We start from the raw sequence: 19195 nt of genomic DNA on the forward strand, positions 1-19195 counted from the left end.
AGAACTGTGTAATTACAACTCCGCTAAAGGCAGGTGCGGTCAGTGGTATTCTTTGTTTAAAAGAAGTGTTAAATAGCTCTACATTCCAACAGCCATCACAGCAATATTAAAGGTGCTGTAAGTGGTATTTTCTTATTTAAAATAAGTGCTCTACATGTTTAAATAATAGCTCTACCGTTACATTCTGACAGCCATCACTGATATAGTGTGTGGTCAGTAACATGGGTCTCCCAGTCCCTCCTGCTCTGCAGTAAACAGAACATCGAGTCAGGAGAGAACCGTAGATATTTGTACTTATTTCAAGAAAGCTTTCCAAGCCAAATTTGCTGGCAGATTATTTTACTTGTTTCAAGCACACATTTGTTTTTATTTCTTATTTTTGTCAGCCCATTTTTGCAGTGTGGAGTAAAGTTCTCTCTCCTGATTGGATGAAGTGGGAACGGGATACCAGAAAATTTATGTTCTGTTTACTGCAGAGCAGGAGGGACTGGGAGACCCATGTTACTGACCACACACTATATCAGTGATGGCTGTCAGAATGTAACGGTAGAGCTATTATTTAAACATGTAGAGCACTTATTTTAAATAAGAAAATACCACTTACAGCACCTTTAATATTGCTGTAATTTTCCACTATCAAACTCTCACCCTCAGTTCGCTCTCAGCCTGCCTGATGCTGATGCAGGTGTGGCCCCGGTGGGAGCCAACCACAGTGCACACGGTGCACACGCACAGGGCGCACTGGCGGCAGTAGATGCGGTTCATCTCCTGGTGCTCCTGGCACCGCCACAGGGACATGTCCTCCACAGGAGGCACCAGGGCGTGGTTCTGGAACACCGGGGAGTCCAGGTGGGGACGCAGGTGCTCCGGGCACATGGAGGCTCCACACACCAGGCAGGTCTTTACGGCGGCAAGCCGCCGCCCTGTGCTCGGGCAGTAATGGCAGGGCACGGGGCCTGTGCTGGCGACGCTCTCGGGCCTGGGTGAACTGGGTGCAAGTATGATTCGTTTAGGAGGACATACATATACACATACAGTGGCTACAGGACTTGCGTGGGAGACTTCTTCTGATGGAGATTCTGGTCTCTCCTCCCCCTCCGTCTCTGTTGGCTCCGCAGCAGATGAGCCACTAGGTTGGATGATGGAGGGGGCTGCTCTCTTCTTGCTGTCAGGCTGCAGCTCTGGTGCAGGTGTAGGCTGCATCTCTGGTGCAGGTGTACTGGCCTTCCTCTTCCCGAGGAGGCGACTGGATTGGCCTTCAAGCGACAACGGAATGTGAAAATCATGTCTTTAAAATCACAATTGATTGATTGATTGACATTTTTTGTAACATATTGGGACTAAACAAGGGACTAAACACGTTTCGCAATTATGCCACATCAATGTGGAACGCCCTACCCAAAGCTGTAAAGGAATGTGAATCACTACCCACCTTCAAAAACACTCAAAGAACACCTACGGGAGACTGCAATTCGAAACTGGCCCCCAAATGTCCTAACCCAGTTGTACAGTAAATTACCAAGTATGGCTTTGTCAGTATTCCAATGTACAGTGTCCCCCCCCCCCCCCCCGCCTCCTCCAATGTACAGTTTCTACGTAAAATGTATATACACTCTTTTTCTGGACACTTTTTGTATCACAAACAGTACTGTATTTGCAAATCTGGTATGTCATAAATGTATAGATGTAGCAGTACTGTCTATCTGTATGTCATGTTATGATGAATTGAAAATGGGGGACCCTGATGTAAACAAGACGAAAGTCTTTCTTTGGTTTTGAATTGATTGATTGAAAAGTTTATTAACAGATTGCAGAATGGGTACAGTACAGTACAGCTCAATACACAATTGTTAAGGGGATGCAGACCAGAGAAAGACTTTCGTCTTGTTTACAAATCTGCATATGGCTCGCTGATAACAAACTATCATTACACATGGGCAAAACAGAGTCCATTCTCTTCGGTTCAAATAACAAACTCAGCAAGACCGACGGCTTCTCAGTTACAGTGGGTGACAATATTGTCACAAGGAAAGACGAAATTACCTACCTGGGTTCCATCCTAGAGGCAAATCTTTCCTGTGACAAAATGGCATCCAATGTAATAAAAAAAGTCAACCAACGAACTAGATTGGGATCTCCTCTCTGGTAAACAAGAATACCCTGAAGACTCTGGCAGGAGCACTCATTCAAGGGTACTATGACTATGCGTGCACCTCATGGTACCAAAGCACCTCAAAGGCGCTTAAAACAAAATTACAAACATCACAAAACAAACTGGTCAGACTACTTCTTGACCTGAACCCCAGAACCCACCTCACCCCTGCCCACTTTGACAACCTAGGATGGCTTAGAGTAGACGACAGAGTACAGCAACTTGCAATGGGCCTGGTCTACAAGATACACTATACGACCGGGGTGCCCATGTACATGTCAAAATACTTCCCAAAGGTCAGTGAATACCACAACCACTACACCAGAGGAAGCTCAACAAATCATGTTAAACCCAGATTCGGCTCAAACAAGGGACTAAACACGTTTCGCAATTATGCCACAACAATGTGGAACGCCCTACCCAAAGCTGTAAAGGAAAGTGAATCCCTGCCCACATTCAAAACCGCTCTTAAAGAGCACCTACGGGAGGCTGCAATTCAAAACTGGCCACCGTAAATGCCCAAAACCCCCACCACCTCCTAATAGACAGTCTCCTCCCCACCGCATGTATATATTCCCTCCCCGCCGTATGTATATTTCCCTCCCACCCCCTCCTAATGTACAGTCCCCTCCCCATCATATGTATATACTCTGTCAGGATCTAGGGGTAACAGTACTGTATATTTGAATACCGCTTATGTCACAAATGTATCAGTACTAAATACCTATATGTCCCTATGCCATAAATGTCATGTATGTTGTGTATGTCATAAATGTCTATATGAATTGAAAATGGGGGGGACCCTGATGGAAACAGGACAAACGTCTTTCTCAGGTCTGCATCCCCTTAACAATTGTATGTATTGAGCCGTACTGTATTGTACCCATTCTGCAATCTGTTAAATAAAGTTTTCATTCATTCATTCATTCACATCAGGGTCCCCCATTTTCAATTCATCATATGACATACATGACATACAGATAGACAGAACTGCTACATCTATACATTTATGACATACCAGATCTACAAATACAGTACTGTTTGTGATACAAAAAGGGTCTAAAAAAGAGAGTATACATTTGAGGGGGAAGACACTGTACATTGGAGGAGGTTGGGTAGGTGGGATGGGGAAACTGTACATTTGAGGATGAATGAATGAAAACTTTATTTAACAGATTGCAGAATGGTACAATACAGTACGGCTCAATACATACAATTGTTAAGGGGATGCAGACCTGAGAAAGACGTTTGTCTTGTTTCCATCAGGGTCCCCCATTTTCAGATGCAGACCTGAGAAAGACGTTTGTCTTGTTTCCATCAGGGTCCCCCATTTTCAATTAATATAGACATTTATGACATACACAACATACATGACATTTATGGCATAGGGACATATAGGTATTTAGTACTGATACATTTGTGACATAACGGTATTCAAATATACAGTACTGTTACCCCTAGATCCTGACAGAGTGGGGGGGCATGTGGTAAACATGTTTATCTTTTAATTTAGTTTTGAATGACCAATTGAAGCTCTGACATACCTGCGGTGCAGCAAGGGGCGAGGGCGAGGGATCCAGATGCGGACGGCCGTGTTACTATTGTCTCAAAGACAAGACAAGACAAGACAAGAGTTTTAATTGTCACGGACTCACGGCATACAGGTATACAATGAAATGCGGCTGGTCTTGCCCGCGACGATGTGCAATACAGTGGTACAACATATAATAGAATCCAATAAAATACAGTGGTACAACATATTAATAGAATCCAATAAAACAGTGCAATAAACAGGTACGTAGCGTCTTGTACTCTGTGTGGCACTGCCACTCGGGACAATAATACGGTCCGGTCGTGGAGTCACTCCACAAGTCTCCAATACAGTGCTTGCAGAACCGATGGTCGCACTTCAATGTGATCGGGTCGCGATATGAAGACTTACACAAAGGACACGCCGCCGCAGGGGTGTTGAAAGATGCGCCCATTTTGTTTATAAAGTTTATCTGTTAGTGATCTTCTTCACTGTTTCTTCACTGTTTTGGTTGCACAAATCACGTGACCCACCCAAATCAGCCAATGGAAGCGAGGGGTATCTACGCGCAGGGGACCTCAGCCATTGGGTGGGACCCAAATTACGTCACCAAAATCAGCCAATGGAAGCGAGGGGTTGCTATGTGCGGCCTTGTATGTGCGGGGGCTTGTAAGCGCTGTTCTCCGGAGCTGCAGCTGGGAGCATCTCATGAGAGAGAGAGAGGGAGTGAGAATCGCTGAACAAGAGGGCGTGTTGACATGTGTGCCAGGTCAGCCTCCATGCATGTGTCATCAACCCTTGTGGTGTTGATGATGCGACTCCCACACCTGCAGCCTTGTGAATAAAAGTGACTAACGTCACCTTCCCTCAAATCACTCCAGCTTTTCAAACAACTGTACGTAGTTAGTTAAACAAACTTGATCGTAGTCATACAGTTGCAGGAAAGAATTACGGAGAGAGCGACAGTATAGTGTGCATCCCTGTATCACCTGTTGCTGGTGTCAAGATGAGAACTCTACTGCTCGGGGTTCTTCTTGGGTTTTTGACTCGTGGCCAGTCAGTACCTGTTAACGGTGAGTGACGAGTGTCTCTAAGTATCACCCTCTCTCAGCTGTACTGTATATCTCGGGTGTTTATAGAAGAAACCGCAGCATTGTGTATGTCAACTTCAACCTTTACATACTTGGGTTGGTATCTCGTATATCTGACATCTCGAGTCTGACATCTCGTATGTCGTATCGGTATCGGTGCATTCTTAAAAAGTTCAGTTCGTTCAACGTTTAGCTGTATAGGGTTTCGTCTAAATAGACCATTCAAGTAAATTGACCGCAAAATATAAATGGACGTTAACGATCCACCACTCTGAAATGAGTGTCCTGGCGCTATGTTGAAAAAGACATTCAACCCAGCAATACTTAGTTGAGCCATGAAACAATACAGCATCCATACATTAATGTAATATTTCATAATACCAATGACGAGCTATAGTCAATGAATGTATAGTTGCAGTTGCACATATAGTCAGATTTAGAGTTAATTTAAAATAATCCCCAGCGTGTCCTTCCCCTCACCTCATGAGTCGCTCACTTCCCATGCGATGCTCCTCGTGTTTCAGTTGTGTCTTGTGACCCCAACACTATCTCGGAGAATTCCACGGTAGTCATTAGATTTTTGGTACACGCGTTTCCTCGGCGCTCCAGACGACACACACAGGGGTCTTTGTGAAACCCACTGAGCTGCTCCAGGACTCGCATTAATGCGTGCAGCCTGAATAATGTGAAACCAAAGATCATTAAGGAGCTGCTAAAGTCCGGGCAGACTGTAACTTCATCCACTGACCGCCAATACTCAACATGACTGGGCAGAAATAGTGATTGGAGACGGATGCCTTGATTCTGAAATAACTCTTCGTTTTAATTCAGTTTTGTGCTGTCTTTTGTCCTATTTATCTGGACACTGAATCTGTAATTCAAGTTTGATTGATTGATAAGCCACTTTGTTCATAACAATATTAAATTGTTCCCAGTTTAACATTAAACCATTCGTTTTCCATGTATACCTAACTCAGCTGCCAGTTGACCTTGCAACCAAATGACTAATATAAATCAGACCAGCATGATATATCTTTTATGATCTTTCTCTTAAAGTCAAAGTGTCATAAATGTCTTGATTAATTGAAAATGGGGGACCCTGATGTAAACAAGACTAAAAGTATTTTTCTGGTCTGCATCCCCTTAACAATTGTTTGTATTGAGCCGTACTGTAATGAACCCATTCTGCAATCTGATACAGTTTTCAATCAATCATGTCAACTGTGCTGTGACTACTCCTCTCTTTGGGGGAAAGCATCTTGGGGAGTAAACGGGGGGTACAGTAGGCAGCGTTTGTTTGTAATCTCTTAACTTTAGGACACAACAAGCAGTTGTAAATCAGGCCAAAGACAGTTGAGTCCCAGAATATATCAATTAGCTCTTAGTATTAGGTCACTCAGAGATTCAGAGAAGTATAATATTACATGTCCAGGTTGGGAAATTGGGAAATCTCCTGCCACTGAATGGGGAATTGCTTGACATAACTTGATGCAAAACAAAGTTTCAAACTATGTTGCATTCTGGCAACAGTTTTGTGCAACCACCCCATTTTGTGACGGAGAAAAACAAAAGTACCTGGATGTGCCGGTCTGAAGCCAAACCTGTACTCATTGCCTTTCATTTTGATGAAGGATCACATAATTTGTGCCTTGACTGAATGAACCCTCGACCTAAAGCCTAGTTGAAAAGCCTAATGCATCAGAGATGTCAAAGATAAGTTATCTTGACATCTCTGATGCATTAGACTTTTCAACCCTGTGGGTGGCTCTGAGGCCCATTTGTCCAACTGGGCTCCCAAAATCGTATGTAAGGAAAACCACGATAATGACTCCTTTTAACCAAACAGGGAAATTAGACAGTCATTGATTACTGTTTTATAGGACGTGCCAAAAGCTGTGGTATGTTTTAAAGAACTGTGTGATGGAATCGCCTTAACTTATTTAACACAACAGTCCTCCCTTGTCCTGTCTTGTCACCACACCTCATTACAAGCCTCATCAGACCACAACAAGTTCAGGCAAGAATTTCATGAAGACTGCTTACGCATTCTGTTGTAAATCCATTATTGCAGGACATCAAAGCTCTGTAAATCTTATTTTCCCAAGGGCAGTGGTACAGTATAAAGTAACAAAGTGAAAGTACTTTGTTACAGTACTTGAGTCATTTTAGTATCTTTTACTCCACTTAACACATTGACTGCCACGCTGTTTTCCCATCTTTGTACTTAGTGTGCCAGCGCTGTAAAGTATAGGGATTTTCACTGTGCGTTGCAGTGTTTGCAGGGCTATATATTCTGTATTATAGCTATGGAGACAATACTATGGCTCATTTGACATTAACAATCCATCGTTCAACATGTGAAAAATAATAAATGTTTTCATGTATACGTTTGCGTGTTATACCGTGGTGAATATTACTTTGTGCCATATGCCTTCAGCTGATCTCCTGTGGATCCGGCCCGGACACACTAACTGTATCAATAGAAAATAGAGGATATTGATGAACTAGCATCGTGCCAATTGTCTTTCAATCTTTCAGTCTCGATCGATCTCAACATGTTTCTGCAGTAATCCTGCCAAGGTGTAGACATTGAATTTACGATGATACACCATGACTAGGGGTGCACCGAAAATTCGGCCACCGAAAGTTTTCGGCCGAAAATGGCCAAAAATGGCCTTTCGGCCGAAAGAGTTTTTTCACCGAAAATATATCACCGAAACGGAAGCAACCTAACGCGTGTTGTTGTGATGATGTCATCAAAACGCGGATTCATTACATGCGCGCTGTGAGCTCTTCAGTCCTGCGTGATACTCCTCTTGGGACTCGGGAGCAATGCATCTCCTCGGGAGTCGCGCTGTTTCTACAGTATGTAAACTCCGCGTGCAACGAGTCCAATAAATGCATCTTTAACATACTTTATCCTTATTTACTATATATATCACTGAGTGATCTAATATGCATATTATTCAGAGCGAGAGGGGGAGGGATTGTTTCTCTCACATTGACGCTGTCTACTGTGCCAAAGTCATCTGGGGACTAGAAAGGTGTGCTCAGTAGAGCACAGATGTCCGCCTCTCTCTCTCTCTTTCTCTCTCTCTCTGATTGATTGATTGATTGAAAACTTTTAACAGATTGCAGAATGGGTACAGTACAGCTCAATACACACAATTGTTAAGGGAAAGACTTTTGTCTTGTTTACATCAGGGTCCCCCATTTTCAATTCATCAGGACATATATGACATACATGACATACAGATAGACAGTACTGCTACATCTATACATTTATGACATACCAGATTTGCAAATACAGTACTGTTTGTGATACAAAAAGACCCATAATAGTGATTATTTATTATTTAAGTTAAGTTTAGCCATAATCATATATTTTTCCATAATCAGGTAGCTGAACAACATTGGTAAAAAAAAAATCTATTCTATGGATCATTTTCGGCCTTTCGGTTTTCGGCCAACTGTTTCCTATTTTCGGTATCGGTTTCGGCCAAGAATTTCCCATTCAGTGCATCCCTAACCATGACCATGTTATATTGCATTGATGTCTTCCTAGTAGCTGCTTTAATGTAGTGGAGTAAAATAACCTTTTTTTATTATTAACATTTAAACATTGGACACCTTGTTACTCGCTATAAAATATGTCTGTATAAATCAAAGCCTCTAGGTGGCGGTATACACATGAGAACAGTCAATCGCTCCAATACATGATGTAGAAGATAACTTGTGTGTGAAAACAACTGACACGTTTGTAAAGACAAGTTGAGGTATATCTCCCACAATATGACAGTAAATTACATGAGAATTTTAAATGTATGAAAAATTGCTTTCATTACCAACGGATGTGCACAATAATAATCATTAGGAAGGAGTCCTCAGTTTTATAGTCCTAAGTCCTAATGACTTTTTTCGCAGTCACCCCTACTTTTGATGGAAAACACTAGGGCTGACCTTCGAATATTTTTTAGGAATTCGAAGCTTCATGGCCGAGATTCGCATTTATAAAAGCAGCACAATGAACACAAATCTGTCAGTGCTGAGTCCGACCTCATCTTAAATAACAAACAGCATTGCTTGTTGTAGTTAACAAAGAGAGGCAGAGTTGATTTAGCAACAACAAAAAATAATTACATTTATAATTTTTTTTTAATTATATTCAAATTTTATTTTCATATTCGAATCCCATGCCCATCGAACGAAGCTTCAAAGTATTTAAGACAGCCCTAGAAAACACAAACCCCATTACTATATTGTAGATTGCTATTGTAGACTGTATAAAAACTGTTTGCAGGATGCTTACATAGTTTGAAATGTTTGTTTTATTAGTGCATCAAGTGATTGATTGATTGAAAACTTTATTAACAGATTGCAGATTGGGTACAGTACAGCTCAATACATACAATTGTTAAGGGGATGCAGACCAGAGAAAGACTTTCGTCTTGTTTACATCAGGGTCCCCCATCTTCAATTCATCATAACATATATGACATGCATGACATACAGATAGACAGTACTGCTACATCTATACATTTATGACGTACCAGATTTGCAAATACAGTACTGTTTGTGATACGAAAAGAGTCCAGGAAAAGAGTCCATACTTGGTCATTTACTGTACATTGGAGGGGGTTGTGTTAGGACATTTACAGGGGCCAGTTTCGAATTGCAGTCTCCCGTAGGTGTTTTTTGAGTGTTTTTGAAAGTGGGTAGTGATTCACATTCCTTTACAGCTTTGGGTAGGGCGTTCCACATTGATGTGGCATAATTGCGAAACGTGTTTAGTCCCTTGTTTGAGCCGAATCTGGGTTTAACATGATTTGTGGAGCTCCCTCTGGTGTTGTGATCGTGGTATTCACTGACGTTTGGGAAGTATTTTGACATGTACATGGGTACCTTGGTAGTGTATCTTGTAGACCAGGCCCAAGCAATTGCTTTCCAACACTGGCCAGTGGCCACCATTGACTGTTTGAGCTATTTTGAAAAGTTAGGTTTGGTCCATCTTCAGGCATGTAAGAGGAGAAGGAAGTGGGAGGGAGAAATACATCTAATAAAGTTTGGAGAGAAAAAACATATTCTGGCTGTTTTGTTACTTTGTACTTAATTTTATACTTAAGTAGCATAAGTATGCATCTGGTGTTAAAATGTACTGAAGTACATTTAATGTGAGCTACTTTAAGACTTTTACTCAAATTATCTTCTTATGGGTGACTTTAACCTTTACCGGAATCACTTTTAAATAAGATATCTTTACTTTTACTAAAGTATGGCTTTCAAGTATAGTACGTTATATACCAAGGATCATGGTACCATATGACGCTAGTTAGTGTTGTCAAAAATATCGAAGTATCGATACATATTGATACTGAATATTTAAAACGGCTTCGATACTCATTTCCCGAAGTACCGATACTTTCTGCAGTATCGGTACCAGCTGGCTTGCTCCCGCAAGTTGTTGACAGACAGACGCGCTGCCAGAGCCTTGCCCTTCTGCCTCCTCCTCCTCCTCGCTCAGAGCAACAGACACAAGCTGCTGCAGCCTCCTCCCCCTCACAGCCGGGCAGCGCAGCCCTGTCTTCAGTTTGTAAACAACGCTATTATTAGCTAACGTTAGCTGTCGTTCCTCCGTTAGCTTAATGCTAGCTAGCTGGCCACCTATTACTTCATGGAAACGGAGTAACGTCAAGCCGAGCCCACTACACCAGTACACGCATGAACTCGACACAACTACCCCGTTTCCAACGTTAGGTCGAGCGGAGCCGGAGCCCATCCTACACTAGTACACGCATGAACTCGACACAACTACCCCGTTTCCAACGTTAGGTCGAGCGGAGCCGAGCCCGGAGCCCATCCTACACCAGTACACGCATGAACTCGACACAACTACCCCGTTTCCAACGTTAGGTCGAGCGGAGCCGGAGCCCATCCTACACCAGTACACGCATGAACTCGACACAACGTTACCCCGCCTCCATGAAGTGTCCAATTAGCAGCAATGTTGTTGAAAATGTAACGTTAATAAATGCTCCGAGCATAGCTCCGGAGAAATCTCCCTCTCTCTCTCTCAAGTACCCTTGTTTTCGGGTCATAACTAGAACGGTGCGCTCAGTAGACCTAAAATCTCCAGCAGCCACTCTCTCTTTCTCTCTCTCTCTCTCTCTCTGATCTAAAGATAAACAAAGGGTTTTAAAAGTGTATTTATCTTCTCTTATAGTACCAGAGAGAAGCTGAGGAGAATCAACCAGCAACAAAAGCAAAATTTGTTAAAAAAAAATTAAAAAAGATTATTATAATAAAAAAGAATTATTATAATTTTGTTTTTGGTATTGAAAGTATCGATACTTTTCAAGGTATCGTGTCGAAATTCCAGTATTGTGACAACACTAACGCTAGTAGGTAAACACCTGTGGTGATCATGGATTTTCTTCCTTCCCTTTTACCATAGATGCGACAGAAATCCCTGCCAAAACCGAGGCGGATGTTCTTCGAGAGGCCATAACGGATGGGTTCATCGTGGACCTCCCATTTGATGAATCATCCAAACACAACTCGACCAATCCCACCAACGTGGTGGTTCGTCTATCAGACACACTGAATCCCACTTCTGACCCAGAGGAAGAGGGCACCACTCAACCTACTTCAGATGAAGCTGATATGATGGAGGCTAGTGCACCAGTGGAGGGCAGTGCCGATTACCCAACGTCAGAAGAGGACAATGGGATTGGACTTTATTCAAGCCTAACACCAAGTCCTTTGCCAGCTCAGAGCTCTAGTTACACTGTGTTGCTACAAACGGATAGCGAGGACTTCTTTTCAAGCACATTATCCTCACAAAGCATGTACCCTGGCTCTAGACCTTCACCAATGCCAGGTGTTGATGAGCAGGACCTTTTCATGGAAGAAACTACAAAAAGCCCAACCACAATGGACCTTCAGGGAGTGGAAAGGAATTCATTTGATGCACTCTTTAGTACAACCACTACTACTACTCATGGACACTATCTTAGTGATGAACACAAGACCAGTATTGGCCAAAGACATAGCTCAGTCTCACACAATACTGAAGTTCCTGTCCACAGATTTGACTCGAGCCTTACTACCCTGAGCCCCAGCTCAACCCCTCACTTTGTTTCAAGCCATAGCCCGGAATCAGAATCCGTATCAGAATCAGAAGATATGTTGGGCATTAGCCCTGAGACGAGCTTTAGCACTACCTCCAATTCTAGCCTGATCCTTAGCTCCAGCTCTATCTCTGGTTTAAACTCTGACATTAATACAAGAGAAGATGAACCAACAGCAGCCAGCACTGCCACAATGCCACCTACTTCCACAGCTGGTGTTGTCGCAAATGCATTTCGAGGAATTTTCATGGATATGGAAGGGTCAGGAAATGCATCAGACCAACGGAGTGTGGTACCCCCTACTACAGAAGAGGGGCAAATAGAGGGTATACTGTATATGTGTGCATTTTCTCATTATAATGTTATTATGATGGGGTTTGTTCCATTATGAACCCTTGTTCATAATGTTATGTTTTCAGAAGAGCTTGCTTTTCAAATTATATTCAAAATCGAATTAGGCTTCTGTAAATTGTATCCATTCATAGTTAATTAACACTTTCTATGCCACGAGGTGGTGCCAGAGTTAGCGCTTAAATGCCACCATCGGCGCCAATGTTAACATTAATATCGCCTAATCTATGTTTTAAATTATGGCTATGTGTCTAATCTGCCCGTCTCTTATCAAAGAATAATTTTCCAGTCAGTGCTGTCAAGGCAGATTGGTTTTTTTATCGCTTCATTTCCGTTTGAGAGCATTTTGAAAAGCACCCGTTTTGAGGTAAAAAACAGTCCATTCTGGGCCATTCTATGATAATCGTCTTTTACTGGAATATTCCAGAACGTTGATATTTGTCGGCCTATTTATGAATCGTTTTCAAATAAACGCTAGATGATCAATATTATACATACACGCACGCCCATTCGAGGCGCGCACGGATAATCGCCGTGTTCATTTCCTCTTGGATTTTTCAGTAAAACCGATAGAGTACATTTCACAAAACATCCCCATCCATTTTCATTGAGTCCATTCCAAAATCCCTTATGTCATCTGGGAGACGATAGGGGGTGTTTTTTTCCACATCTAATCGCCGGCGGCTCTCGGGTAGACTAGGGTAGGCTCGCGTGATGCAATATGATTTCAGATCGCAAAAAAAATAATCAGAGAAATCTCGTGTGGCTTTCAACGAGATATTAATAATTCCGAGAAAACTCGTGAGTGGCACGGTAAGTGTTAAAGGGGTATTCCACTGAAATGAACTTTTTATTTTTCTCTTTCTCCAATTTTCTGTTTTTCTCCCCGTCCCAATTTAGTCGCCGTGCCAATTCCCCCCCTCCCCTACCTGGCTGCTGTATGCATGTTCTCCTACGAGTCGGTACAAGGGCGTCCCGAAGCCGACCGCACGCTTCCTCCGATACGTGCGGCGAGTGGCGTCTTTTCACTTGGCAGCGAGGACTCTCATTGGTGAAGTGTAACTCGTGGGAGGGCACGCTATCTCCACCAAGTCCTGCCCCCGCTGAGCAAGCGCCGAGACCTGACCTGTAGGCGTCGCTGTCCACAACGCCAGATTCCCACCCACCAGCTTCCCACCCCCTAATACTGCCAATTGTATTAGTATGAATGACCAGCCAAGCTGGTAGCAACGCTGAGAGCTGGGCTCGAACCCAGCATCTCCTGCGTTGGTGACGAGCGCAATCTCCGCTACGCCACCTGACCGCCTGAAATGAACTTTAAGGTTATGATGTGGTCTTAATTTTCTTGTTATTCTGTTTTAAGTTTTTTACTTATGATCTCCCAAAGTAAGGAAAATTCAATCTTATGACACCATCGGCTTTCACTGCCTGAGATAATTGAAAGAACTTTAAGAAAGTTAGTGTTGACACACTTCTATATATATAAAAAAAAATGTCATGTAGGTTTGTGCACATGACTGGTCAGTGTAGAGGTCTAAGCACTCACCTACCATCACAATGACTCGGGGTTCAAATCCCCCCAGGGGTCAGTGGTACCTCCGGCTTGCAGTCGTCCCTACGAACACAATTGGTAGTGTTTTGTGGGAGGCAAGTAGGTGGGGTATGAGTCCTGGTCGTTGCAATAGCAACTTCTACTAGTCAGTCAGGGGGCCTGTTCAGCAGGGAGGAGATCTGGGGGAGATTGTGTGAACCTCTGTGCGTGTTACGGCGTTACGCTCTCCCAGTGAAAAGTCGGGTGAAAAGAAGCAGCTGGTGACTCCACTGTCTCCACATGTATCAGCGGAGGCATGTGCTAGTCTACACCCTCCCGAGAATAACAGTAGGGCAGACGGGTCAACAACCAGGGGAGAATTGCCATAACAACTACATTGGCGGGGGATGGGAGAGAGGCAAACAAATGTATGTATTTTTGCAATTGGAAATCGTTTTTGGTGGAATACCCCTTTAAAGGCATAGCCGTTTTGTACTTCCAGGTGATGTATAACAGACTTTTATGTTTTATAATTTGTGTGAAGGCTCAAATTGTCAGTTGAATATGTTTAACTCACTACTGTGTTGTTGTTTTTATCAGGACATGTGATTAAAGAAACAAATCGACCACCGTCAGCTGTAGAACAAAATACTCCATCCAAGAGAAAAGGCCACAGTACACCACGTGAGTTCAGAAATACTATACTAATACTAAGTTTCACCTCAAAGTTAAACCTATTTTTCAGATCGCCTGAATACACCCATGTATTTTTTTAAAGTTACACATATTGCAAGTTACATGAGCTTTGGAAGGGATTCAATGGTCAGATTTACACTGTGGCCATTTTGCTCATGTCCCACAAGGTTGGGTTCCTTTACACCCTGTTCCCATCCAAGGTGAGAACTGGGTGGAAAGGAACCCAATCTGAGCATGACATAAGAGGAAAATGTTTTTCGTCTGACAGCAGTGATATGTTCTTTTTATGGCTACATGTTGGCCACTCCCTCTAATCTAACTGCATTGAATGGTCCTACAAAATCAACCCTTTCAAGCATACAGTACCATCTCACATGAGATATATATTGTAATTTTTAAATCTCAACATAGTAATGATAATGTCAGAATGGTTACTGGTTATTGAAGCCTATGGAGTTCTAGAATTCCAAAAAAACTTTCCAAAAACGTACACCTTAAAGTGTTACGGTTGTCCTAGGAATGACAAGTTTTCAGTTTGTAATTGTACTCCTACAGTTTTGTAGTTATGTTGTTGTTCTCAAATAGTGATTGTTGATATTTTATTTACTCTATGCCTTCTCTACCTTCAGCGTGGGTGATGATCCTTGCGGTTGTTGTCGGTGTGGCAGCATTGGTCCTACTCTGTATTGCGATCGCTACTAGGGACAGGTGAGATTTCAACATAATATACGTCTCATATTTACTACTAACCTCCATTCACTCATACACTCTTAAAGAAGATGTGTTGAAATAATACAGGATGTGATGTCTGTCCCTAAGTAAACACATACAGATGTTAATGACAAACCTGGCTTAAAATCCTGTTGGTATTAACAATTTATAAATTATACATCTTGTGTTATTATTACACCTTTATGTGTACCAAGAATAATTAAAGTGTCTTCACTTAACTAATATAACTATATTTTCCATATTTGCCTGCTGCTTAGGTGGAACGGACCAAACCAAGTGCGTGAGAAGAAGAGGCGGCAAGAGGAGATGAAGGCCAACTGTAGCAACCAGCAGAGGGAGCTGGAGTCATTCCTTGACGGAGAGCATCCGAGGGAAACCGGTCATGCTGAGTACACAGTCATCCCTCTAGAGGAGCTTACTGAGAAAGAGCCGCTGCATTGAGACCACAAGGTACTCCCTGCGTTACCTTGACACACATTCATGAAACCACAAAGATTGTATCTGAATGTGATCAGAGGAATTGAGCTGCTGGTTTACATTTAGCTGACACTTTTATTCAAAGTGACTTACAAATTGTGTACAACAAGTCAGCCGGTACACCTCTGGCTAAGTGCTATTGTTTGGTTTGGGTGAACCCTCTCGGGACCCCTGAGTCCAATTGAAACACACAAATTGAACTGTGTATTTAGCTGACTTTTCAAAACTTGAAAATACCTTATTTTTAAACTATGGAAATCTATGTGTTTGTACATATTTATATTGTGATATTACCACATAGACTGTTGTTAATGTGACATACAATAACTGTTGAGTATGACAGCGTCTCACATTTCATTAATCTAAAATATGACCATTGGTCTCTTGTGGTGTTTTATTTTTAAATTTGCTCTGTTCTATTTGTATGTTGTTGCATTGTAAATAAATGAGATTTAAGTGTTTGTATTTTTTACTGGTCTTTAAGTGGATTTTATTCTATTCTATTATACATGCTAGACAGTATCATCCATTGTGATAAGAGTAACTTGTGTGTATATATATATAAGTACTTTACCACGCTCAACCCATTCATTTATTTTGCAAGTAGTTTCCTCAACCACTACATGATCATAAAGTATAGAAATAGTATGTTTGAAATGCACCTATACCAAGATCTGAGTTAAGGACAAAGACGGTTTATCAATAAACCTTTATTTGTTTCCATATTTTTTGCACGTTATTAAAACATTTGCACACTTTTTTTTGTCCATTTGACATGTTTTTTTATTTCATTATACAGTATGAGTCTCTCTCTCAATCACACTCACACTCGCACAGTTCACACTCACACAGTTCACACCAGGGGAAATACAGTATATAGAGCTACAGTGAATTTCAAGTGAATTGTCAGACACGAGGAAAATGTTAAATACATTATTTGAACCAATATTTGTCATAAACCAAAAAGAGATAGAAAATAAAAGTAATTGTCTCGCTAACTTTTATTTTACCAGGCTAATTGACTAAGAACACATTCATATTTACAGCAATGGCCTGGGGGGCGGGGGGGGATAAGGAATATTATCTGACATAATTCTAACTGAAAACTAAGTAATGATTTTTGTCAATTTAGGATATACTGATAATCATTCGATATCTCTTTTCCATTTGGGTGGGAAACAGCTGCAGTGCTGGCTAACCACCTGCCATCACCAATGTCACGTGCTGATGTCTGCAAGCTTGTCTTAATTTACATCTGAGATAACTAATCTGTCTTTAAATTCTCATAAGCCTCAAATATTAAAAAGAATTACCTTCAGTTATCTTAGACAAGTAAAAAAAATGCTATTTTTCCTCTTATGTTTTCTTTCGAGTTATTTGGAATTCACTGCACTGTACTGTATATGTTTAAGTATAAACAGTATCTAATTATCTTAAACAGACGTACAACAATTTGTATAAAGAAATGGAAGTCATTACCCAGAGGATGAGGAGGACAACCAACACTGCTCTAGGATTTTAACCTCTGGTATATGATGTTCTAGGTTTAAAGAAACCTTAACCAAAATAAATCTGGTCAAATTATATACACTTGGAGGTACTTGAGCTATATAGAATATATACACAAAGTGCAAGGAGGCACTTTAAAAATGACAATATAAGCTGGTGCAAAAAGAGACATACATGATCCAGTTTTCAACTAAAATGTTTGAAACAGAGTGGCTATATAAAACAGACAGCCAGCAGCACCTTATGTCTTCACCATGTTATGGCATCACATTCTCCCAAGTCACATGCCAATTACTGATTAATCCTATATTTAATGACACGTTTGATGTATTTATATCTAACATAAGTGTGTTAGAACTATATTGTGTCACTTTTTTGTCCTTGAGGAAGGCCCAGCCATCCTCATTGGATATTGATTAAAGCTGGCTGCTAGAGTGCTAGGCTAGTGTTACCTCCCTAGTCCTCAATACCCTAATGGTGCAGATGGTGTTGAGCAATGTCATTATCATTACAAAGACTGCAGTTTGCAGTTGACATCTTCAAGGCAATGTTGTCATTTAGCAAAGAAATAAACAGTTTGAAACAAAACAGAGCATGGATACAATGCACTGGCTTGCTGACAATCGGAGGGATAAACCCATTTTATCCCTTTCTTTGTGTTTTTTCCTCTATTGTGCTCCTTTTGTCATCTCTCTCACTCTCTTTCTCTCACACACATGTACAATAACAGACACACATGTGAGCACACGCACACACACAAGTATATCATTAACTTCATAAACAAACCCAGAGAGTCATGCATATATGAATAGACAAACATAAAAAACAGAGTACATGAGCATGTTTATGCGATTGCACATGGGAGGCAATCTGACTAGAGCTCTACTCGCCCCAGTATGGCTCTCTGCAACACACCATGCACCGTTTGCGTCGGCCACTGTTTGTAAATACGTTCTCACATTGGGAGGTAGAATTTGTAATGTCGTCAAACAGCAGCCTCGCTTTGATTACAGTTTTTGTTTTGGTCTGATGTCTGGGTTGGAGTTGAGTGGGGATATGGGAGGGGTTGCTACTGCTGGCCACACTTCAGGCTCGACTAAGAGGTCTGGGGGAATTCACAGTATTTAAGTTATTAAACTCCAAACCACATGTCAGACCAAAACAAAAAAGTCAAAGTGCAATACCAAGCAGGGCTTTTTCGCCTAGTGGTTGCTATTGGTTGGCATTACAGATTATACCTTTAAGGGCTAAATCCAGAGGTAAGCTTCGCTGCTTAGTGACTTGAACATGTGTACCGACGGTGGGGTGTAATCTTTAAAGTCAAAGGTACAGTAACAGTCAAAGGTAATTCCCTGAGGGAAGCAACAGTTGTGATTGGAGGATCAAGAAAAGAGGGTGGGTTTTGAGATACAACGATTTACTCCCTTCACCAACTCGCACTTACTTGGCTGCCACAAGGAGCACTATTTATTTTTTTGTTTCAAACTATGGAGTAGTAAATGGTTCTGTGTTTGTGAATATTTTACGAGAAGGCAGAAGGTTACAGAGATCATTGGAACTCAAGAAACGTGGACTGTGACAACCATTCAATAATAAATTATTTTGTCTTGGGACCTATTGTTGCCTGACATTGTTGTTCTTGGGATTTCTTCCATTTATGACTTGGTCCTTGTGTGGTTTATAATTGGCAAGGCCATAATCCCATGAGAAAACATACTCAAAGAAAAACATTTAGGATTTAAAATACAAAAAATTAGATGTTGTTGCAAAGTTATTCTTTTCTTCTGTACATCAGAGAGTATGTGTCACGGCACCAAGAACGATTCCAAATCTTGGAACTGAATGGTTTTGTCTTGATACAGAGTGCCAGAAATGCACCACCAATAACGACACTGAGTCTAAACAGGGCAGGTGTGTAGATGAGTCATCCGTGGTTTATGCCAGTAGGGTGTCATAGTTTGGGACGGCAGAGCTAACAGTCATCTCTGTTAACTTCCA

The 19195-nt window shown here is 41.6% G+C and overlaps 1 long non-coding RNA gene across 1 annotated transcript; it reads left to right on the forward strand.

Annotated features, from left to right (window-relative positions):
• Window positions 1-4624: 4624 nt before the first annotated feature.
• Window positions 4625-16149, forward strand: LOC311247392. Its single transcript, XR_014620842.1, has 5 exons — window positions 4625-4756; window positions 11226-12227; window positions 14384-14467; window positions 15109-15187; window positions 15469-16149. It is a non-coding gene; the product is annotated as an uncharacterized lncRNA (long non-coding RNA).
• The last annotated feature ends 3046 nt before the right edge of the window (window positions 16150-19195 follow it).

The sequence above is a fragment of the Notolepis coatsorum genome, assembly GCF_963971535.1.
Source record: "Notolepis coatsorum genome assembly, chromosome: 20".
NCBI lineage: Eukaryota > Metazoa > Chordata > Actinopteri > Aulopiformes > Paralepididae > Notolepis > Notolepis coatsorum.